Genomic DNA, 25,822 nt, shown 5'->3' on the forward strand with positions numbered 1-25,822 from the left:
CTGTCTTCCGCACTGTGCTCGTTTTGCCGTGAATTACCCAATCGCCTACAATCGTGGCTTTGTCAGATGAAAATCTGCCATGGTCTCGGCAGCAACAGGCAGTTAGGCCAATGCATTTCCGAATATAAAGTGTTGCCAATTGAGCGATTTATTAGAGTATGCTCCATTTAGTTAGCTGCCTTTTCTCACATCTTTCTTTCTGTGGGTGCGTAATTTCAAGCTGCGACAATATCGCCGTTCGATATAATACACGTTTGGGTAGTTGTGACTGGTTTCGTCGCTTCGTAATGTCTAATGTTGCAAACGGCGTCATATTATCCTGAGGGTCAACAGCGCTCACTCCTGCCTTGTAGTTTTTTCAGGTCGCATTGCATCTTCTCTAAATTTACCACACGAAACAGCTCTATTTAAACCCTTCGGAATAAATCTTCCAGAAAATTGGGAATAGATGTTATTCGTAGTAGTACCTACAAAATTTGTTTTTACTTATTCCTACCCTCAGCACGTTTCTAGAAAAATATGTGCGCTCCACTAGGTTTTTGCCGGGGAGCGAGCCCTATAGCTCAGGTGTTCTGTCAACGCAAGCGCGAATAGACCAGCTGGAAGCTGGATTGCTTTAGACAATAGGCTTCGCGCCGTTCCGTAAACCAGCAGTGATGTCGAAGTATCGCTTTTGTAGCGTCATTTGCGCTGTGCTGCTTGTAGAAAGCATTATTTGCCCTAATACAGGCCAAGACCGGAAAAACCAGGCAAGTAAGCACACTCACCCACCTTATAAATAAGCAATATTAGCAACAGAGCCTTGCTGCCCTTAGTAAAATTGTTCTATCCTCAATTGTTACTCAATGTTTCCTAATGATTACACCCGGAAGCATCCGTTTGTTTCCTGCATGTTAAATTTTGGTCACTGCTTTTATGTTTCCTTCAAGTGTCCCGCCTACATGCATCCATTGTGGAGCACTATTGATAAAATCCTGTATTTTATTTAGAAATGTATAGATTAGTTTCTGTCCATTATATAGTTTTGCCTATGTTGCCTGTTTTAAAATATTGCACGGCGTTTTATCACAAGGCTAAAATTCCCTACATGGCGCAGCATGCTGATTACGGAAACGTTCTAAAATGAACAACCACTTAGCCTTCACAGAATATTTTAGTACAATCTAGCACATCAGTAACACTTCTACCTTGCTCACTGGAGTGTTTCTGTTCCTCTAGGTTAGTTTCTTTCGCAAAAATAAAATGTAATGTTTCTATGAAAACATATCGCGTAGGATACGCACTTCTGCTTTTAAAGTAATGTTTTGACAACACTTTGCAAATCTTTCTCTGAAACTACAAGCACTTTATTGGACCATCTCCATGCCACTTCGGAATGCCGCGTCTGCACACAGCAGACCTCTGGAATATGATGCTTGGATAAGAGCTCTCAGGACATATGGAAAACAAAAACAAATACCAAACTTCTCAGTTTACCGAATATATATCATAAATGCAAGAGCAGTTTGGCCTGTCCGCACACAGCTAAGAAACGTGCAGCAGCCAGAACATGGTTTTTAAATAAAACATAAGTGCAACGCAGAAGCCTTAAACTATTTGTTATTCGAAACACATGGCGCCGTTGGTACCTGCGAGTCCAGTCAACTATGAAACTGCTCACAAAAAAGTTAAACATTATTGCCAGAGCGGCTGCGCAATACATGAAATTAGGAGGAGGAAACTGACCAATACACCTTCGTGTGCTATCTCACGTTATCAATGTTACCAAAGTTAAGGCCCTCGATTACTGTGCCATGAGCGAGAATTTGTCAGTTTTACATTGCTATACGGTACTAGGAGATGTTTTCGCCTTTAATTTGCGCCAGCTACTCTGGTTCACAGAGAGATATGAAAACGTAATTAACTTAAACGCAATAAAACTACAATCAACTCCAAATCACAATAACGCAAAGCCCTGTCATATAAGTACGCGAATTCCAAATTAAAACTGAAAGTCAACTGAGGAACACAGCAACACCAAGTCCAGCCACATAAGAGCACTACAGTAAACGCAAGCTCCGGTCACGTAACTACGCTAAAATCATGGCACATAAGAAATCACGGATTACATTGAAATGAAAGTACATGAATCCAGTCATCGAACTTGCCAAAGGCGAGTCAAAAAATCCTATAAAGTGAGCTTACCACAGAAAAACATTCTACTCATTCGTTGCCGAAAATATTGCTCCCTTCTAGAAATCTTTGGAGGGATAGTAATGCTCGTTTTTGTTAAGAATACTCGTATGTTGTCCAAGGACCTTATATCTTCCAGACGCTGAAGGGTCTGTGGTCCATTGCCACTAAACTCGCCGTAATGTTGGGCTGCTGAGCACGAGGTCACGGATTCGAATCCCGGTGTACCTCATAATCAGAAAGTGCTTTTGGCATGTAAAACCCCATAATTTAATTTTTAATTTAATTTTTTTCTATTGCCACTAAATCACGTGCTAAGCGTTGTTTATGTGTGTCGTGTCATGGACATTCTAGCGGCAGATGCTGTATATCTTCATCTCCATGGACGCAAGTGCATTCCGGACTATTTGTTTTCAAAATGTTTTGTAGAACGTTTTTTGTGTATGTGGTATCGAGCCGCAGATGGTGAATGATTGTTTCTTAGGCTTAGTTTGTATCCAATGTGGACGGAATTTCAAATTGAAGCGAAGGGTGAACGTGGAATAAATCTGAAGCTTTTGAGCTCTGACAAAACAATGTCACTATGCCACCATGGGCTGAGATCTTAGTGCTTACTGCTACTCGCTTTGTATTGGAGGAAAAGCATATGTGCAGTTATTAGCATGTGCTTCTACAGCAGCCTTGTCGGCTGCACTATTTTCAGAGATAATGCAGTGGCCAGGCTCCCAGTACATTATTGTGGGATAGCGTTCACATGCTTTAGCAGGTTCTTGTAGCGTCTCGCAAAGTAACGCAAACTTTTACTAATTGTTGATGTCACAATGAAGTGACGACAAGCCTTTTTCTTCTCATTTCTGGTGGTTTTCTATTCGCCTTCTTGTTTGTTTGCAACATCGGGACGATGATGTTTTAGAGGGCGCATTGACGCGTGTGGCTTTTTGTCTTTCTCCGGTAACTGCTTTTTCACAGGCTAACAAATGTTAAACGACATCGCTCAGCGCAGGACGCGCGTGCATGATTTAGAACCTACATGAACGCTATCGTTCATTCTGTCTGTTATGTGTGCCCTCGCCGAGCGTTGTATGATCAGATTGCATGTGTGACGCGAATTGTGGAGCTGTTCCTGGAAACCACGCGGGCACGCGCCATTGCACTTATATCTTGTGGTGTATAAAAGCCGACGGGCTTGACCAGCTGATCAGATTCCTTAGGCTCGCTATCTCAATTACTGTGTTGTAACAGCTCCTGTATTGTGAATAAGCTTGCCTATAACCGTGTGCCGTGACCTGACTCTAGAATCCACAATTTTTTTGGATTCTAGAGTTTAAAGCTGCCTAAACGCCTGTACGTACTTTGACGGTGCGTGGTTATTTGCTACAATTTTAGACAAGCAATTAATTCAACTTCGTTTTTTCCTTGCATTGGGCTGATGTTTCAAAATCGCGTGTACTTCTCGTTCTGAGACTTTCTTGTGTTCAGCCGTTGTTCGTACATGAGCACGCGATGTACATGAAAATTACTTTGCCTAGACGCTTATATAGCATTCTCATTTCTTGCTTATTGACCTGGTCTCGATAAAGGTCCTACTTTATTAATAAAGATACTGATAAAACACGCCAAGATTCTATAGTCAGGTCACGGCACATGGTTATAGTCAAGCTTATTCACAATACAGGAGCTGTTACAACAGAGTAATTGAGAGAGCGAGCCTAATGAATGTACGACAGTATGACCAAAATGCCCTAAGCAGGCCACAGAATTAGCTTCTTGCAACATGGAATCAAAAGTAAACGCCTGCCAAACAAAATGTACGTACATGTTCCTTATCAAGCCACGTTGTTCCCGCATCAGGTGGAAATAAAAATGATTATTAGTCCGTAAAAATTCATCAAGTAATCAGGAGGTATCTTAGACAAATTTAAAAGCAAAAGTTAGGTAGACCTCGTGTATTTCTTATTTTGGAAGAATTCTCAGTGCTGCTGCAATAGTAGCAAATTATTATTTTCAATTCCACTTCTTGACGTGCTTGGACTCCTAATCTCAAAGTTCACAAAATTTCTAGGAATCATATTGAACATTTAATTGTGCCTCACATCTCTTGAAAGCTGATATGATTTAGCTACATTTTATTTGTCGGGCTATATAACGCGCCATATGGATTTTTAAATTGAAGGATAGAAAGAGGCACAACAACTACATTTAAGGCACCAAGGATTGTTATAACTAGACCCGAAAATCAGCGTATTTGGGAACATTCCAGGAGTTTCACAACTTCCGTTGGTGATCCCTCTGCGGTTATTTAGCTTGTGCAGGCAACATAGGACGTTAAAACAGCACACTAGCAGAACCCATCACTAATGGCTGTTAGTGGGCTGTCATGTAAAGATGCAAACGAGAAAGCAAGTTTTGGGAAAGTTCACTTATTATCATATTTGTTTGAGAGGCATAATTTGTACAAGATACGTGGCCAACAAGTGTTCTTACAGCCTAAGGCACTGACTAAATGCGGAAAATCCACCTCAGCTTTTGAAATTATAAAATTGCAATGTAATTACCATTTACTCTCAGAAATATTTATTAAGTACTACACTAAAAATATACTCAGAACTACCACACTCCGTCTGAGCTGGTTTAAGCAATAGCGCTGGTGGTGTTAAGTGAAAAATTGCTTGTGCAGAGCAGGAAACGAAGTACAACTTAATTTCATCTGGAAACGCGTAGCTCCACATAACGTAATGTTGGTCGAACATGCGGGTACCAACCATGACGACGAACGAATGATGAAAAATCATGAATGATGATGATTAATGAATGATGAAAAATGGTGACGAATACTTTGCGACGATAACGACGTGACAACAGTGGGTGACGACACTCATGTCACGAAGTAGGAAGGACGACGGCGTCAATATGACGAATATATACCGACGATTCAATGACGACAACGCAATGAGAACGAGAGGATGACGAGGATTGAATGAACATAACTGCATTATGACGACTGTATGATGAAACGCAATGACGAGAATGAAATGATAAACAACAAATAATGGCAATAGGACAACGACGACGACGACGTGAGATCACTGAGAAGAGTATTACAAATAGTGATGATGGCATGACGACAATTGTGTGGCGACAATGGCAAGAAAAATTGAGGTGACGGCGACAGTATCGCGAAAACGGAGTGACAAAGTTCATATGACGGCGATAGGTTGAACAAAACGCCATTACATGACATTATAATGACATTTGCATGACAACGACGCAGTAACATTGATGGCGTGACGTTGGCGATATTTCAGCAATTGCATGCCGGTACCGCCATGATAAGACCAACAGTACTATAAACAAACGATGACGTCTTGAGTTCGACTGTATGAGGAGGATCGAATGGAGAAGTATTGTCGAGAACGGAAGAACGAAAGGAACAACAAGAACGCGATGACGGCGGCAGTATGAAAGTAATCGTAAGATGAAGCTGGAATGACAGGATTGAACGACAACTAGGTCACCACGACACGAGGACTACAAACACGCAATAACGGCTATTTGACGAATATCGTATCGCCATGATAGAATAAGGACTGCATTGATTACAGCGGCCTGCTGACGAGAGCCACTTCTCCTTGGCTTTGCCTTGCAGTTTTTTTTCAATAACGAACAATTTTTCACTATGCCACCATAGTTCGCAGTGTATCAAACGCTCTGCGCTCGCACCTGTAGTCACCAAATCAGCTGGAATGTCTTCAATTGCAATGTATTTCCAGTGTGAGAGTTCCGTTCTTTTTCGTTTATCTCTATTACTCTATATTCGACAGATATATTGCCGCCAATGTGAAGAAACGGGGTCTATCTTCACAGACTGCAAGTAATTTTTTTAGTTGGTTAATTTTTACTACTTGACATTCGGCAGTCGACAGTCGCCAGTAGCCTTCTACTTCTAATTTAACGGCTCCTACCCGCCTGCCGTGACCGTGGGGATGGCAGACCATTATATACGACATTTATTCTCTAGAAATATCAAAGCGTGTACCGGAAGCGTATATTAACTCCCATTTTTGTGAACTCGAGAACAAGTACTTCCAGGTACGCTTCAAGTCATGTAATGGTGTCTCTTACGTAGCTCTCGGACCTTCATTTTCTACGTCCGCCGCACTAAATCATCACACGAGTACCATTACAGCTGAAGCCTACGCTATTCTCGCGGCAATTCAAGACTTAAGGCTCGCAAATGTCGCTAAGCCTCTTGTCTTCAAATACTCATTAAATGAACTGCACAGCTTGTTGTGCTCCGCGTATATGTGGACTTTGATTCTCTGATGCTGGGTACCTGGCCATAAAGGTGTAAGAGGCAATGTAACTGCTGACGAAAAGACTACGTCAGTAAGTTTTAGCGACCAAGATGGAAATATCCCCATCCCTGCCACAGATTTAAAGCCTTTTCCACGTCGTAAACTGACGGTGCCTTGACAAGGAGAGTGGAATACCCAATCATTGAATATGGGAGACATCACAAAACCAAAGCTAAGAAACTGGATAAGTGAGAAAAGAGCCCGGTACAAGGAAGTACTTGTTTGCCGATTAAGAATGCGGCCCACTTACAGTAATCACCCTTATCTCTCGACTGGAAAGTATCCTACGACCTGTAGTAGGTGTGGCAATAATTTCACAGTCCTGTATGTTCTCATTAAATGCCCTGCAATAGAAGCAGAGACGAAAACGTTTTTCCCTTCTGCGAATGGCGAAAAGATACCTGTTCACCCGGCACTTTTTAATAGCAAAAGACCACTTTTTAACCTGAAAAATGTCTTAGATTTTTTAGCTGAAACATACACTCGGGAAACCATTTGGCTAGGTAATTTTTACCACGCGATTAACTGCCCTCATTTTCAAGGTCTCTCTTGAAGTTCTAGTTTCACTGTTAGCATTGTTGTGTCGTGTTTCTAACAAAACACAATTGCCATTCCCCACATCACTCACTAGTCCGTCTCATTATTTTAGTACTTATATAATTTACGCATTTACAGCGCCATGTTTTAACCCCTTTTACAGCCATGTCACATCTATTGTAACGAATTCATTATCCACGTTATCGACAATTCATCGACAAAATTACTATTTGTCATGGTGCTCTGTAGCCATAAAACAGCACACATCATCATCATAATCATCATATTCATAGCAGCCATGGTAATCTTGCCGTCGGTTCTTTGCGTTATAATGTGTTAAAACATGAAACTGTACACCTAACTAACCTCACTGGAACAAACACTTTCTGGAGCATAATTGGATTAATAAGGTTGAGATTTTTATACCTTCTTTTCTGGGGCACGGTGTGTCTGCTCATTCTATTGCTGGCCAAGAAAAGTGCCTAATTCATTATTTACTGCAATTGTAAACGGTTGCGACTCCTAATATTGTGTTCTGTAATGTAGCCTGATTCCGGAGACGGTGCACACCATGGCCGCGCAGAGCTGGAGGTGGAAATGGGCACAAGTAAAAAAGACAGTCGTACTATTCTTATAAACAAGCGCCCAGCTGCTTCACGGTTATTGGGGAAAAAATGCTATAAGGCGAATACCAACAGTAGAAGCACAAGAGTGAAGTAATTGCGCTCCTTGGACAGCTCAACCGCCGAAATCACGTGGTTCGAAGGAAGAAGGTTTCTACGTCTCAAAGATTCCCCGTGCAGGAAAAAATTATTCTGCTGCGAAACTCGCTGGAGATCAAGAGCATATTTATAGCATTCATTTACCCATTCATGAAAGTTTCTTTTATATAGTTACCAAGATGCCTAGGGGATCAGCATATCTAGGATATGATAAATTCAGAGAGAGTGTTCGAATAAAGTTTTGCTTCAAGGCTGTTGATTTGATTGATTATGGGGTTTTACGTGCCAAAACCACTTTCTGATTATGAGGCACGCCGTAGTGGAGGATGCCGGAAATTTGGACCACCTGGGGTTCTTTAACGTGCACCTAAATCTAAGTACACTGGTGTTTTCGCATTTCGCCCCCGTCGAAATGCGGCCGCCGTGGCCGGGATTCGATTCCGTGACCTCGTGCTCAGCAGCCTAACACCATAGCCTCTGAGCAACCACGGCGGGCTCAAGGCAGTTCAAATACCACAATTATTACGCGCGCTAGTTAAGTTGATCGCGGCCATGGTTGGCACATTTCGATGGACGCGAAATGAAAACGTGTCCTTGTATCATGCATCGAGGGCAGGCCCAAGAACCTCAGCTCGTCAAGGTTAATTCAGAGCCTCACGCTACAGCGTGCCACATAATGATCTCATGGTTATGGCACGTAAACCGTTCTCCCTACCCCCTCCAAGAAAACATTCAGGTCATAGGACTTCTGGAAGCTAGAAGATATGGAATGAAAACAAGGTCTGAAAGAGCATCTGAAAGAAAGTTGGAGCAATGCTGCATGCAGGTAAGTCTTGCATGATTTGTCTTATGGATCCTTTCTTGAGATCGTCGAATGACAGTTGTTTTCGTAAGAGCAACACAAATAAATTGCACAATGCTCCCGTCATCGATTTTCTCTTACCTCTTGGGAAGCACACAAGAGCAATACAGAAAAAGGCAAACAGCATGACTACATGCACCTGGTGTGTTGGAAAACACAAGCGCTCGCTTCGCTGACTCTTTCTTTTAGGATTTTATGAGAATTCTTAAAGCTGATAGGATGTGTCGTATTCCTATATTCCAAGTTAGCTACGTTGTATTGTTCTTAGGAACTTTAGCATTGTTAGCTAAAGGCCACCTGAACAGTCCTTATACAAAAGTAAGTATGCAACGAGTGTTTATGCATGAAGTTTTGGATTGGATTACAGAGCTTAACGTGCCAAAATGACAAATTGATTATGAGGCACGCTGTAATGGGAGGCTACCAATTAATTTGGACCACGCGGGGATCACATGAGGCACGGCGAAGTGGGACGCTATAGAATAATTTTGACTACCAGGGGATCATTACGCAACTCCAATGCCCGGGACACTAGTGTATTTGTATTCGCCCCCAAAGAAATGTGGCCGCAGTGGCCGGAATTTGATCCATCAATCTTATGCTTACCATCGCAACACCATAGCTGCTAAGCCACCACGGCAGGTATGCATAATGTTCTGACAGTAAATATTGGGTGCAATTTTCGAGCAAGAGTGAAAGCTTAAATGCACGGGCTCTACAAAATTCTTACCTTTGTTTTGTATAAAATTGCGACCTATACCTTATTAAAGTCATTCGGAGTGATATGCTCTCAATATATTGCAACATATGACTGTCGTTGAACAAATAAATTTGATTCATAGAAATTTCCTTCTACCAAGATTTGCGAGGAAATATTTTCTATTTTCATTACGTGAACTGAGCAGAATGTCTCTATGATTTTACGCACAATATCTAAACATAGATATTTATAATGATGTCCTCTGCATTCTTCTATGTGATTTCACTGGGCTGTCGAAAAAACTTCTTTCAAGCACTCGCCATTTAGCTCCATTAAATGTAATAGGCAATATATTTCATTTATTACTAATTGCTATTATTCTCTTTCGTTTGCAATCAAACAATTTTGATTTTTCACAAAATTAAGCCGCATCAAGAATGATCAAGTTTTGTCTATAATGTCCTGCAGAAAAATTTTCAGGTTCCAAGCAACATAACTACTCTATTTTTTTTTTGAACGAACAAACATATATGCTCCATCAGAGGCATTGCCAAGAAAAAGGTGACATTTAATGCATGTGATGTTTCCTTATTTTTTTAATAGTCTTTGGGCCTGTCACGAAAAAGTAGGTTTTACCAGTTTCCAGTTAGTTATTCATATTTTTGCCTCTATTGTGTAGAACGATGCAACTTTCATATAAGTTAAGTAATACAACACAAGCCTTCCAGGGTGGCCTTTCGAAATTACTTAGCGATTTAGAAATGTGACACAGATGCAGCTAATGATGAGATCGATATAAGGCAAGAGTATCCAGGAACCGTTGTACCATAGCGAAATTACCTTATCATTTTTATGCTGTCAGCACGAAAACTGCTGACTACGAACCACTCACAAGCCGCGCTTTGATAGCGATATTCCACGTCACTCTGTTGATCGACTTTTTCCGATGGATACGTTATGTGCCTGCTCTCCAACACTTATAAAGTCAACAACTTCGGCAGTATAATACTTTCCCGAATAAACTAATGCAGCTATATAGAAGTTGTGTGCCTGAAATATGCGTGGTGCTTGTATATGTTTAGTGGTACATATTTGAGATACGTGTGCGTCACCTCCGTTATTCATGAATATAATAAAACTGGAGCTTCAGTTTGCTCGCACCAAACTGCATACGTAGCGAAAAGTTTCCTTGTGAGGTGTACAGGCAAATAATACTGGGTGAACCCGACCATCAGCCGTGAAGATTAAAAAGAAATATGCAGATTCCGCGTAGCGGAGTAAAACAAATGTAATGTTGTTTCCCGTCTCCTGGAGATGCCCAGATTACTTTATGCATTCCGCCTTATTAAACATTTAGTCTTAATTTTTCAACTCCTGAACCATTAGAATTAGATTAAAAGAGTCAACAAAAAACTGCAAAACCTTTCTGTTGCTTGATGCGTGCTACATAAAGGTATTTTTCCAAACGTGAATGAAGCCCGCGAATACAGGCTAATTTCCTCGAGCGACCAGCCGTGGGGCAATTCACGTGCGTTTGTGGGCTTTTTTCATGCTCCGAAAAGCATTTTTATGTAGCACGTATTGAGCAACACAAAGCTTTATCAGGAGTTTTTCACGTCGCTGTACAATTTTCTCATTTACGCTTTTCGTCTAATTTTAACATTTCAAAAGGTCGTCAATTATTTAAAAATAATTATGCAATTGGGCGGTAAGCAATAAATAGGCTGAGTATGTCGAAGCGACGGCAAAGAGTATTACCTTGATTCTGTCCAGATATGTGGCATTTGCATATCTCTAAATCTTGGTCTATGATAGTTGGGAGACCCTGTATACAACCTAGTACGTAATTATGAGATGTGAATATGCAAAAAAAGAAAGAGGAAGATACTTAAACGAGTAAAATAGTATTCCTAAATACAACGGACAGCAGATTGGGTACGAAAGCACGGTTGCCTGTGCAATTTGATCGCAACCTAAAAAGCTGGAACGAAGAGCTCTTACAGTGTACAGTAAATGTACAAAAGTTACTGTGTATTTCCATCAGCAGCACTTACGAATCGTATTCTTTTCTAGAAAAACCATGCGACACCAAGGTTAGGGGCGCAACTCGCTAACAAAAAAGCCTCTCCTCAGTATAACTGGAGTTTGACTGGAGCCTGCTTAATACTTGTTGGTGGGAGCGTGATATGCGTAGCACCTTGTTCCGGTGGTCCTTTCCTCGGTATTTCGAAACTGAGGGGCTACCGCAATGTGTTATTTATATCTTACCCCAAAAAGGCGCAATCATTCAGCATCGTTTTACTGATACATGAAAAGTGCAACTTGATAACATCTTTCTAAAGTTGGAGTGTTGTAGAAAAAACGGAGTAGAATTCTGAGCACTTAAATACGTTTAGTAAGCTGACACTCAAAGAGTGAGACTGCCAGGAATCCTACAACTATAAAACCACAATGTTCAAGCTTTCAAACTTGCCATAGATGTTCGGGAATCTGCCATTTAGAAATGTCACCGCAATTTCAATCGATAAATACGTTTTATTTCGATAAGATCGACATGTTTGGCAGCAGCGCCCAATCAGCCACTGTGCTTCAAGAGGATAGGGACCGAGTAAATAGCGTTATGCATCTCGCGATCCTTATACCACATAAATTTTGGCAGGAGCGCAGCCAATATCTTATATTCTATTTATGAAAAATTCGGACATAGAAGAATATAATTTTGATGTTACATTCACGACTCACTCGGAAGTAAATTGAGGAGTGAAACTCCTGACAATGACGCGATATGTAAGCGGAAAATGTAACTTGTTTTTTTTTCAAATGCACGTTACCATTCTTGTATTGGTGCGGGTTAATAATTTCAAGCTTTTTTCATGTCAGAGAAAGCAGCCCTGATCGACGGCGACTGGGACCCAACAAAATGATTCCTATTCAAAAACGCAGCAGTCACAGCCTATAGTATCAGGCGACTTGCCGAGTTTTCTCTGTTGGCGGTTTCTATCGGAGTGCCCAAAGCGCTCAACGGAGGTGCTGCAGAAGTGACAACCAAGGTTCCGCCTAATATGGTGACGCCACCTCAAGCTATCATGAATCCATCGATGACAACTGCCCTTTCGGCGTATGCACAATTGGGCATGCAGAGGGCCAGCTAGGACTCTGAGTGTGCTATGGAGTTTAACGGATGAGACGGAAAGTCCAATTTACGAATCCTTTACTTCGCCTTAGGGGACAGCCCACAAACACTGTTTGTAAACTGTGTAGTGGTTTTTATGTCCTACAATAACCTCCAACGGGAGTTGCTTGCTTCTTACCCGAGCACAGACCTCACGGGGAGGGTCAATGCTGCACTACAAGCAAGGAGCCAGCGCAACATTGGTAGCATGTAGATATCTGCAGAACAGATGTGCGGCCTATTCCGCCGAGTTGATCTAAACAATGAGCGAGGACAGCAAGCTTCGCCATCTTCCTTTTATTACAAGCTACTGAAGAAAGTATATTTCTAATCCTATTGCAGGAAAAGCTACGAGGCGAGAAATGCGAATTCACAAGACAATGCAAAGATGGCCTGTGCTGCCTAAAAAAGGGCAGCTACGGACCAACGTGCCAACCAATTGCACAATTACGCGAAAAGTGCACCACGAGAGCTGTGGACGGAGTCTACAAAATACGTTGCCCCTGTGCTGATCACGGTAATTCAAAGACGTAGGCAAATACATGTTTCAGCGTGTAAGAAAAATGGTAAGAGGCCCACAAAGTAGAGGACAATAGAAAACACAACGCGCTGGACCTTTGCTTTCCTACCTCTGTCGTCCTTGTGCCTCTGAACCTCTTTTTTATTTTTGTCACGCGCTGGAACATGTTTATGTGTATCTTCCATATAGCGCAACTCTCTGCCCTAAATGCGAAAGCTTGTTTCAGCAGCCGCATTTCTTCTAGTGTGGCAATAAAAGACGCCATACCAGAGAATTTTACCGCCCAACGTTTGGAGATGCATTCTTCCGTTGAACTTTATGGTAACTACGTCACTCACTGCATGAAAACATTAAATTCATTTATTGATGTAAGAATCAAGTACTCACAATGACAGCAAGCACGTAACGCCTGTGTTGCTGGGCAGCGTTACAGAACAACAGAACCTGGAAACTACCAGGTGGCCGCAGCCCCACCGAATGGTTACAGTAGTCGGCGATCACCTTCAAAAAAATGCCAGGAAAATGCAAGAACGCCTTTGCCCGTAAACGCCAACTGAGTAAGACTGCAAGGCATTTCTAAGCGCCCACATTTTTATAGTGGGAAATTTTGTCCACAGCACTACTAACTGATAAACGCATGATGCCGAAATCTCCTCATTGCAACAAATACACGTTTTCAAAAGCACAATTTGATAATAAAAAAACATTTTAAGCCTTTTTATACCACAAAATGGCAAAACTGGCCCTCTGGTCGATTTATGCGATGATAAGTCTTTGCCATGGGGCATAATATTGATGAAACCTGGCAAAAAGAAAAATCGTACTAGAATTTTCTCCCAGTTGTAACATAAAAATATCCTTATGAATTATGAAAGAAAGTCTCCGATTGTATTGTTCACTCGATTTTCATAGATTCATTGCCGCAAATTAGGTCATTTCTGAAGTAGTATTTTTACTTCCTAGCAGCTTAAAGGGAAATAAATGTCCACCCATGTAGGCGCATCTGAATGAAAAGTAGCTGTACGATAAAGTTACGGTTTTACTACACACAGACACAAACACACATCGCGCTCCAATCACACTTGTGCAATTGGGTACACTATATACCACCTATTTCTAACTGAACCCTATTGAGGCCTATTTGAAGCTACATTGAAGGAAAGAAGTGTGAGCCGCTAATTACCTAGGTGCACTTCAAAGGATGTGCGGTGCTTTGGCGTCTTCATAAGGCATCCAGGGTTACGGCATTTTGCAGCATTATTGGTGTGAGGTTTATTGGCAAGAGATGAGATACCTTAGTTTTTCGGGCTGTTACATTCCGGAGCGAGCTAATCGTTATTGATAGGAACATCTAGTCCTTCATCCAGATGGCAGTATGCGTACCCTTCGAGCAAGGGAAGTTAGCAGCCATTTAAATATAGACGCTGGAATTAAAATCAACCAGTAACGCCAGAGTTGAAGCCATGCGTCCAAAATTACAAATTGAGTGGCGCTAGTCTTAAAAATGAGCCTCGACCTTTTCGGACATGGGCATCTATTCCGAAGTGAAAAGGGGCACAGCTGCGCCGTGTATCAATCGAATGGATGCCGTTCACCTCCGTTGCTTCAAGAACAATTGCACTTTGTGTTGTATATGCGCGACTTATGTTTAGATTTTCGGGGTAAAGCTCACGTGAACGTCCGTCGTAAAACGTGTTCACGCTCCAAGCTTCCATTCCATGATGTCACCACACCGTTTAATTACGCCCTATATGGCACAAATATTGCCATATGGAAACGAACATATCTAAACAGCAATGTAGGAGCGTCGAAGGGGCTTAGTAAAATAGCGTCTTTTATAAACAATATATTGAACCAGTATTGACGCAGGTGGACACCGCGCCACTAGACTATATTTGCTTGTTCGTTTGGAAAATAGGCGTATAAAACATAAACCTTCAATTAAACAGTATGAACAGGGGGGAGCAGCTGTCAATAATATGTGGCTATAAAGTAGCAATCCCTGAAGCATCACACATATGGTAGTTTATGGAGAAGTGTCACAGCGACGAATGAACACTGATATTTTAAGGCTAACAGTTCTTCATTTTATATAGTTGATATAGTTGAGACAGAAGGGGATAGGTGAGGAGGGGGATGAAGGGGGCAATCGTGACAACTGACCCTGCCGTGACAGGAGACACCATTGTGCACATGTGACAAAGTACAACACTATGTTGAGATTCTACTGTACAGCTTTTTACCAGAAGTGTGCTGTATAGTTGTCTAGCAAACGCAGCTGTAGAAGTACAGATGGAGATGCTGTGTGCACGGTTAGGGAGTACAACTGAAGTAGAACGACGACGAAAACAAGATTGGCTTTACCTTTATGAATATGTCAAAGACGACAAGAAAAAACCATAATGTGCAAGGAGCTCTCAGGAGCTGTTAAAGGCAGCATCTAATATATTTCTTGTTGGCCATGCCAAATTGGTCAATTGGTCATGACGAATTCGTCAAATTTCGTTTGGGACTTTCACTAAATATGCAGACTGTCCTGCGCAATTCGAGACAGTTGAACACCCTATGCAGTTTGTACCGCCGTTGTGTGTTCAGTATGTGATTTTTGTTTGTTTGTGTAGCAACATATTAAGTACAAAAACAACATACCCTAGATTTTGTCCAGCAACGTGGCATTAGTAAATTTCTAAATTTTGGCGCAATTTACGTGGCACACCTTGCATATAATAATCACAAACTAATTGTTTGTGTTGCAGCCCGCTGCCACGTCAGAATTCACATTTGTGTATCAGCGAGAAAAGTACTGAACTCGACCATTGGAGCGTCCAAGAGCTGAAATAAAAAGTGGACATTTTTCTCTTAAGAGCAGCCTTGTGATTTGTCAATGGCAGTGCTTTACACGTACTGTGCTCATTGGGTGTCGTTATATAAAAAAGTTTGTTAGCTGATATTGGGGTTTATCAAGTATTACCAAATGAGGGGTTCGCTGAGCGGTTTTAAAGCGTTAAACTCGGCATCTTCCTACTGCGTATTTTGAACTATTTGCTACGCATATTATGATGCATAATTTATGCAGTTGCATAACAAAAAATAATAAAAAATTCAATACCGGACATGTTTACTACTGAATATACGAAATTCTTTTCGGCATACTAACTGATGTACATTCTGTCAACCAGCTTCCGCTATTTCTGCATATTTACGAACTCTGATATGTAAATTTATAAATGAAACATTATAGTAGAAGTAGTAGAATTCTATACTGACCTCTAAAGTACACAGGCTAGCCACGCAACATGTATTGCAAGTTGGAAGGAACCGCACACGAAAGCTGCTTCTATAACAGATGATGAAATTAGGAGGGCCCTGAGAGAGATGTCGCCGTGAAAAGAACGAAAAGGTGGAGCAGCAGTTGATTTCATCAAAGATTTCGAAGATGACATGCTTGAATTAACTGAGAAATGCTACACAATGCCTCACGACTTCAACTCTACCCGAGAACTGCAACAATTCCAACATTATACCAATCCACAAGAATGAAGACGATGACACCTAAGGAAATATTCGCCCACTAGTTTGCTTTCTGTACTGTATAAAATATTTACTACGATACCTTCTAATAGAATCAGGAAAACACTTCCATTACGTCAGGAAAGAGAACAAGCTGACGTCAGGAAGGAATAATCTGCAATTTATCATATTCATCTCACGAATCATATATTTTAGAAGTTGACGGAGTGTAATCAGCCTATTTATATGGATTTCATAGATTATGAAGAGGCATTTCATTCAGTTGAGATAACATCAATCATAAAGGGGTTGCGCAATCAAAAAGTACACAATGCATATGCGAATATATTCCGTAGCTAGTTTGTTCTAGACAAGTATAAAATTACCTCTCAGGCACGGCGTCAGGCAGACACTTGAATGATATTCACAGCATGTTTAGAAGTATTGAAGTTATTAGATTGGGAAGGCTTAGAAGTGACAATCAACAGTAAATGTATACAGCTCCTTCGGCGTGAAGATTAGGTTGCTCTTTTGAGCAACACTGGATATAAATTCAAGAAATGATAGAGAACTTAAGCCGAGGAATTGTGAGAGTTGGGTTGACGATTGTCATGCAGCATACCAAGGTTTTGTTCTATAGCCTGGCAATGCAACAGCGACTCATTACCCCCAGCCTGCATCTGGAGTCTGACCAGGAGTAATTTTTCAAAGTCATATACTCAGAAGGGACACTGAGCGTGAGAAGGAAGTTCACATAAAAAATTAGGTTTAGGTGCACACAGCAGGCATTACCAAGTGGATAACCCGCACAAGCTAGTGGGCTAGATAAAGAGGACAAATTGGCCCCAAGACTTCCTAGAATAACGTAGTCCTCCCAACATAAGAATAAAGCAACTGTGTGCTTGATGCAGCTGATGCAATATTTGCAATTCCTGATAAATTTAATTCTGCGCGCCTGAGTATTTAGTTCAATATAACATTCGGCGGATGTTTGGACGTCCCTTCAGTTAACTGAGATAGTTTCTCGAGTCAGCATCTGCTGTAACCTTTTCATGATTTACCACATCTAGTTAAAGTTTCCAACGATGTTGAAAATTCCCGAAGTTAAATTCAAAATCTCTTATTTCACAGCAACAACATGTCACAGCATGTTTCTCAAGTACAAGTACTCGATATAATAATAAGCCATATAATAGTGTGTTTGAGCATGCAGATACAAAGAGCAGCTGGACGCAACGGACAATTGTGCAGAGTTGCTGTCTTTTCCTGAGTTGACGATGTCTTAATATTAGACATGTTAGATAACTCCTTTCTGAGTTTTATTTTCTCTCCGAAAGAGGGGCATGTAGTACAGATGACGTGTGCTGTTACTTCAGAGCTAAGCTAAAGATGGGCGTTCTTGATGTTGTGCCAGCGAAAATCAGTGTTATGACGAGAACACCCACGGGTAAGCATAATGATTTTATTCGTAGGTATAAAGGCGAAGAGAATTAGGGAGCAACAGAAAAAAATATTGGCGAACAGCAGGTATTAACTTTCCCCTCGGCGAAAATATGCCAATGGCTACTACCCCAACGTCACAATGAAATTCTTTCTGAAATTCTTTATGTACAACGTGAAACAATCACCGTTAGGTGCGAAAAGGAGAGCCACTATAGAAAAGAGTGCAGACTACCACCTCTGTTTTTGGGAGAACCAGCAAGCTATATCAAGACATTATTTAAGGGATATGTATAAAGTGTTTGCAATGCTGATACGAACTTTAGGAAAAGTGGGGAACCCCCGAAATATAATTTGTTTTGCTAAGACCAGATACTAACATTCCACAGAAAACAGAATGATTCATGTCAAAACAAAATTTAAGCACTAAAGATAGTTCACAAGAAAACTTACATTGTGCTAATACCAAAGGGGAACGTCAAGGAAGACTACCTCCCTGTCAGTTAATGATACCGATGGCGCGGTTACACACTTGTCATCGCTGTGCATTTGTTTAGGAGCAGCCACGTAAGAGCTGGCCAACATTTTGCATGAGCGCATACACTGCTGTTGCATTGTTGGGTTGGTTTATTTTGTTCTTTTTTTCCCTTTTTTTCGTTGGTGTAAACATACTCGTATGCGCTTTGCTTTGATCCACATACAAATTTTCTCGATTCCTCAAGGCCCTACATCACGACATCTGTGACACGCATCCTCTAAGCAGCACCTGTAGACAGCGTATTGAGAGACACAACATGCTGCTATAGAAACGTTCGCTTCAGGATAATAAATTGCTTCGCCGTACTTATCCTTTTCTTCGCTTTACGTGCTAGGAATTGTCTCGGGTGATAGCTTCAAATATATCATAGTTTGCAAAACGTTAAACAAATGATGTAATGCATTAGCAGTATTAGTGCTGTAGCATTCTTACAGTATAGCGAAGAGTTCAACAGCGAGAAGCTCGGCGTGAAACCTCAGCAATCATACTCAACAACCCCACGCAAGCTAGGAGAGACACTCAAACAACTTGCGTTATCACTATATTCCTAGGAGAACAATGAATCGCAATACGTTGAGAATATATTGACTCAAAGCACAAATTCTTCGGCCTATCATGCCACCAGAAATAGCGGGTGATTTCTTTGATGAAGCAGGGTCACACAAAGTTGACCTTACAACGAAAGGCGAGACAAGACAGGAACAAGAATGCTCTTCCTCTCTTAGAAGCGCTGTCTCAACGAAAAAAGCGATTTATCGAACAGAACCAAACCATAGAAAAACAAGAGACAAGGCTAAATTTTTAGCGGTATCTGAGAAGAGCACAAAGAAAGATGATGTTTAATGTTCGATTATTTGCTTGTAGTGTTTACTAACGTCCTGTAGTCAAAATCTCTACTCTGTCATTCCGGAATATACTAACCCATTCGCTGTCCTTTAACGTGTGCGCCTGCGAGCTTTCTCAAGGCTAGAAGAAGCTGTTTATGCTTTCGGCCATGTAAGTTTACATCATCGATGTCTAGGTTGACTACTTTTTTTGTCTGTACGAACTTGCCCGATGTTTTCCGACTTTTACTGTAAATAAATTGGATGGTATCGCTAAGAATTACCCAACAAGCTACGCAATTACAACAGCCCTTTCGACCAGCTTTGCTACAGACGTAGCCAACTTTCTTCTTCGCAACGTCATTTGTCTTTATAGCTCACCATGAAAATTAATGTGGAAGCGAAGCTGAATTACATTTTAAAAGTAATCGATTGCACTTCAGGCTTCTCCTGCACTAACAAAAAGTCGCACTTTTGTCCGAAAGGGCAAGCATCGATTGTAATAGCAAATTAGTACACATGTATATGAAGTAAGGCTAGTAGTTTCATGGGCCGCATAAACATGGAAACATTCGCTTATCAACTGATTTAACAAACACGGTGTCATCGCGCACAAACAAACATGAACAAGTAACATTCGTTCAGCGCGAACAGTCCCTGTCGAAATGCTGGCGTGAGGAGGTTTATACCGCAATTAAAGACGACGACACAGAAAGGGGTGGTACAATCATTCGCTGACCTACAACAGTGCTTATTTCGAGTAAGAAAGCCACATAAATTGCTACATCAGGAATCGTCAGAAGTGCACCGCTTGCGAGGTTAACCTATATTTAAGCTGATGGGATAACCTTTTTGAAACGAAAGGGCGATTGATGATTTTGCAACGCAGTTATCCGCTAACCTATCCATCATTTCGACTTCGATAGTTTTGCGAGTTAACGACCCCGGCTGCTTCCAACAATGGAGCAGTCTTGAAATACTTGAACGCACGTGGTAGGTTCGTCATCACTTGCGCTGGCACCGGAATGCCTACATTGTTTGCAGCGTGCTTCGAGGAACACGCCCCGCTTTTCTTTTTCGTTACATCGGTGTTCCTTTAAAAGCTGACTGAGGCAGATTCCGCTTGAGCAAGCGCGGCAGCAAAAGCGAGTGAAGCGTCCTTCGTGCGGTCTTTCGCTTCAAGGCGAGAGCGGGGAGAAAAAAATTGGAGGACGCTTAAAGGGAAGCTGAAGAGTCTGTCGAATTCAATAAGACGCTCATATACGGATGCGGGAACCTTATAAACCATGTAGGTAAAATTTGGGTTTTTTTTTCAATTAGGAGCGACGTAATCGTCGGTTGAAATTGCGCTGTAGCTCCGCCCCCCGTCGAATGCCGCGCGCTGCTGCTGACGCTGACGATGCGAGTGGAGACCGGAAACCGCAGTGTTGTGACGTCAACTCTAGTGTTTCGTTCCTTCGCAGCGTCCGCGACCGTGCCTGACCGCGCTTGTTTCTGCGCGCGTGCCATCGTAATCTGCTTCGATCGACCCTGCATTCCTTTGTTGGTGCGTCTGCATGTATGTAGAGTGGTAGTCAACGTGAGTGGTAATCAACGTGAGTGGTAATCAACGTGAGTGGTAGTCAACATGGTAGTCAACAGATGAAGGTCACTACACGTACTGCATGAACCGGGAAGCTTTTCACGCGTTTAAACCATCTTTGTAGATTGCCGACAGCTTTGGATAGCGCACAAATGCCGACGATCGCATCCCCGCTTACGTTCCACGAGGAGGCATGCAGGAACACAACGCTACAGTAGTTTGACCGGAAACGAGCTCACTAGATCGGCGAAAGATCGGCGAGATCACTAGATCGCTTTGCAAAAACACTCTCCAAAGGGCATTTCCAACACGAGGACATCCCAAGACTTTGCTTTTGTTCGCGTCGAAAGCACTGCTCGCACCAGCATCGTTTGCTTCTTCGAGAGGCCGACTCTTCGCAATCGGCTCGCACATGTAGGAAGTAACGCCGAACTCCTCAGAAAAACGCAGTCTCTCTAAATTTTCCATTACCGTCTCAGAAAAACAGCACCAAACTACCTGGCACCGCGCTTCATGTGTAGCGGCAGCGGTCGGTTACTAGAGTTGACGTCACGAGGCGCCCGACCAATCACAGGCGGAAACGAGACGCGCGAGCTGGGCGTGTCCGTGGCTGCAATTTTCGTCGAAATGAAATATATTTGCGCTTTCTTTCGCTCAATTTCGATACGACATTCGAATTCGGAGGGTCGAAAACCATTATGTACAGATGTTCACTCATTTTTTCTGGAAAACCTTTCAGCTTCCCTTTAAGCTTCGCCTTCATGAGTGGAACGCGATAGCGTTATCGCGCGCTACGCGTTATCAAACGCGCTACGCCAGTCAAACGTCACGATCGGCACAGATAGCCGGGCCCCGGCGCTATGAAGGCGGACGCGATCATGGGGCGAGTGGCGCGCCACGAGTCGGGGCAGAGCCGTACATTGCGAGGAGGGGGTCTTCTGTGTTTGCCGCAAGATGGCTCTGCGTGTGCGCAGAGCGCAGAAGAAATGTCGCGGAAACGTACTTCGCTACTGATGAAACTGCGACTTGTGTAAGTTACATGGTCATAATTACCGATATACACCGCAGTATAACTTTTACGGCACGTTTCTAAGGCAACACCGCATTCACTAGAGGCGATTTTGTCCCGCTTCGAAGGAACGAATTCGTGGCTGAGTGGTAGCGTCTCCGTCGCATACTTCGGAGACCCTGGTTCGATTCCCACCAGGCCATCTTGCAAGATGTTTTTTATTTATGAAGTTCCTTCTGGAATTTATCGCTCACGGCCAACGCCGCCGACGCCGACACAGACTTTTCTGCGACACGAGCTCCTTAACGCTCTCGCGTTAAAACAGCACGCAGATTGGCATCAGCCGTTTGCAGATGCGTACCCTTTCAAGATAGGCGTGCCCGACCGCACGCTGCCGTGGAGACTACGCACTTGTTGCGACCGAATAAAGTTGTTTCTCTCTCTCTCTCTCCCTGCTCATCCCTTCATATCCAACGCAAACCATAGTTTTAAGTAAATCTTTCCCAAAATATGTATACGAGCGTTTCTTTTCCAGAACATCCCACGATAAATGTTTCCGTCTACGTTGTCAAAGTGCTCCTGTAGTGTCTAAAAAGGCCACATACCTATAACGATTCACTTTCTACTCTGGACGTTTTCATACACTGAGTGAGGACGAATAAGTTATCATCCAGATGCCAACCTATTCTTAGGCCATTCTGAAGTTCTCCCGTATATTATTATTATCTTCCCATGCTTGCAGCGTTGTCTGCATTGCTAATCTGTGTATTACCCATGTGAAAGCCAACGGCCTGTATGAGTTGTGTCTTTCGCCTCCTTACTATTATAAATTAATTTCACTCTAGTTTTTCCCCAACGGTCTGGTATTCGTCCGTCTTTCAAAATTATTTTCTACTGTTTCGCAACGAGCTTCGCCAGTTTTGGCCCTAATTCATTATTCAGCTTAATGGGAACCTTGTCTAGCCCTGTGCCTGTGCGCTTAGGAATTTTCTCGTCGGCTTTCTCCCAGTTAAAGTTTACCAGCATCAGCTCCTTTTACATCTGCGCCTTTTTTATGATATTTTTTTCAAATAACACCTCATCATTGCCTTGGGAACATAAGGCTATTATTTTTTGCATGCAATTAAATGCGGCGCCCGCTTCGGTTTCTTTCCATCTTCGTCTAGGATACGCTGTTGTATTCTGCCAGACACCCTTCCTAAGAAGTTGATGTGGTTCCAAAATATTCTAGGTGCAGCTTTCTTTTTCTCTCGTATTTCTGCCAACCAACATTCATTTAACCTTTTATGTTTGCTTGAACCACTATTTTACCCATAGATTTTCCGCGCTGTTTATTTGCCGTTTTCTGATTGCTTCAACCTGCGGCAACTGCGCTTTTTTGCTTGTTTGCGTCTTCAGGATGCTTTCTCTCGTTCGCTTATCGTATCTTCCTTTTCCACCCCCATTGCGGTTCCTTTTTTTCCTCTTCAAGGATCCATGTTGCTTCTCTTTCCGTATTTCTGCCGTTATTACACTTAGAAGCTCACTATATTCTCATTCCTTGCTTGGCCGTTTGGCAAGTTCATTCTCGACACTTGTGACTATAATTGTTATTTGTCCAGTGTTCAAACTTGAACTGGCCATTTTGCGCACGTTGCTCTCTTTCCCAGCTACATCATCCATATTCAAATGATTTATTTATCATCATCATAATCATCAGCTTGGTTACGCCTACTGCAGGGAAAAGGCCTCTCATACTTCAACTACCCCGGTCATGTACTAATTGTGGCCATGTTGTCCTTTCAAACTTCCTAATCTCATCCGCCCACCTAACTTTCTGCCGCCCCCTGCTACGATTCCGTTCCCTTGGAATCCAGTCCGTAAGCCTTAATGACCATCGGTTATCTTCCCTCCTCATTACATGTCCTGCCCATGCCCATTTCTTTTTCTTGATTTTAACTAAGATGTCTAAACTCGCATTTGTTCCCTCACCCAATCTGCTCTTTTCTTATCCCTTAACGTTACACCCATCATTCTTCTTTCCATGGCTCGTTGCGTCGTCCTCAATTTAAGTAAAACCCTTTTCGTAAGCCTCCAGGTGCCAGTCCCGTACGTGAGTACTGGTAAGACAAGCTTTTATAAACTTTTCTCTTGAGGGATAATGGCAGCCTGCTGTTCATGATCTGAGAATGCCTGCCAAACGCACCCCAGCCCATTCTTATTCTTCTGGTTATTTCAGTCTCATGATCCGCATCCGCAGTCACTGCCTGTCCTAAGTACATGTATTCCCTTACCACTTCCAGTGCCTCCCTACCTATCGTAAACTGCTGCTCTCTTCCGAGACTGTTAAGCATTAGTTTTCTGCAGATTAATTTTTAGACCCACCCTTCTGCTTTTCCTCTCCAGGTCAGTGAGCGTGCATTGCAATTGGTCCCCTTAGTGACTAAGCAAGGCAATATCATCAACGAATCGCAAGTTACTGAGGTATTCTCCAATAACTCTTATCCCCAATTCTTCCCACTCCAGGTCTCTGAATAACTCCTGTAAACGCGCTGCGAATAGCTTTGGAGAGATCGTATCTCCCTGCCTGACGCCTTTCTTTTTTGGGATTTTGTTTCTTTCTTTGTGGAGGACTACGGTGGCTTTTAGTTAGTTAAATGGGGTTTAATGGTGCAAAAGCAGCTAAGGCTATGCGGCGCCAAACACGAGGTGTTTTAAAATCCAGTTTGGGAAAGAAAAAGCTGTGTTAATAATCTTTATTTTATGTAAAAACCCAGTGTCGTGTAGAAATTTACAGACGTCACATAATGGGACTAGCGGATCATCACCTAAAATTAGAGCAGGGTGTAAAGGTATGTGTAGTTGATATAATTTGTGCAAAAGTGTTCGTCTGTGTGTTTCAGTCTGCGTACATGTGAGTAATACGTGCATAACTGTTAGGAGCTGTTGACATTTCTCGCATGTTGGTGTGTCTTATTTCGTAAGTAATTAATTGTATATGAGGTGTGTGTGCCTAATACGTAGTCGGCATAAAGCTACTTCGATGAACCGCTCCTGATGATAGCATGACTTCCACTCGCCAGCTATAGGTTTCGTGAGATGTAGCTTGTTGTCGGCACAACGGTCCCATTCGCGTTGCCATTTTACCGTGAAGGCTTTTCTAATTGCACGGATGCTATCATTATATGGGAGTGTCGTGTTTGTAATATCTTCGTGCGCTGCCATCAATGCACATCTATCAGCTGCTTCGTTACCTGGTATCCCAACATGGCTTGGGACCCAGCAGAAACGAATTGACCTCCCGTATTCATTAAGCACCAACATGTTTAAAATGTCTCCTATCAGGGGTTCACACTCAGATTTGAGGTGTAGAGCCTTCAGTGTGCTTAAAGAATGTTTGTATATGACTGCATTTTTGTGTTTATCAGCGATAATCTTTTTAACAACAACACATATAGCGATAACTTCGGCCGTGAAAACAGAGGCCTGTTGTGGCAATCGAATACTTTTTTCCCAATTTTCCGTTACGACCCCCACACCCACGTGTTCTTTCGCTTTAGAGCCATCAGTGTAATATTGTATGTTATTTTGATATTTGTCCTGAAGAGCACGGAATTCTTGTATAATGTGTTCGCGTTGAGTGTCTTTCTTCTTTAAATGTGTTAATGTCCAGTCACACAACGGTTGAAGGGGCAAATGCTTTGGCTTTCTGGCAACCTGGAGGACTTCGCGGGGAATGTTGTAATCCCGGACATATTCCTCATATCGCAGGACAAGCGGCTTAATCATGTTCGGTTTATTTGTATAGTGTAGGCGTGAGTTGCATTGTGTGAGGATGTTGTAGCATATGAGTTGCGGTGATGACTGAATTCTGAGTATGTAAGAGAATGTGAGTAATGC

General features: G+C 42.3%; 1 long non-coding RNA gene across 2 annotated transcripts in view; it reads left to right on the forward strand.

Moving 5' to 3' along the window:
* The first annotated feature begins 515 nt into the window (after positions 1-515).
* The window catches only part of LOC129385708 (uncharacterized), a 105,665-nt gene continuing 80,358 nt past the window's right edge, over positions 516-25,822 (forward strand). Inside the window, exons 1-2 of one of the 2 annotated variants that reach the window (XR_011895729.1) lie at positions 516-753; positions 8,512-8,612. This is a non-coding gene — a long non-coding RNA (uncharacterized lncRNA). The remainder of the gene's footprint in view (positions 754-8,511; positions 8,613-25,822) is intronic. The other variant, XR_011895730.1, reaches the window with a different exon arrangement.

The sequence above is a fragment of the Dermacentor andersoni genome, chromosome 7 (assembly GCF_023375885.2).
Source record: "Dermacentor andersoni chromosome 7, qqDerAnde1_hic_scaffold, whole genome shotgun sequence".
In the NCBI taxonomy this organism is placed as follows: Eukaryota; Metazoa; Arthropoda; class Arachnida; order Ixodida; family Ixodidae; genus Dermacentor; species Dermacentor andersoni.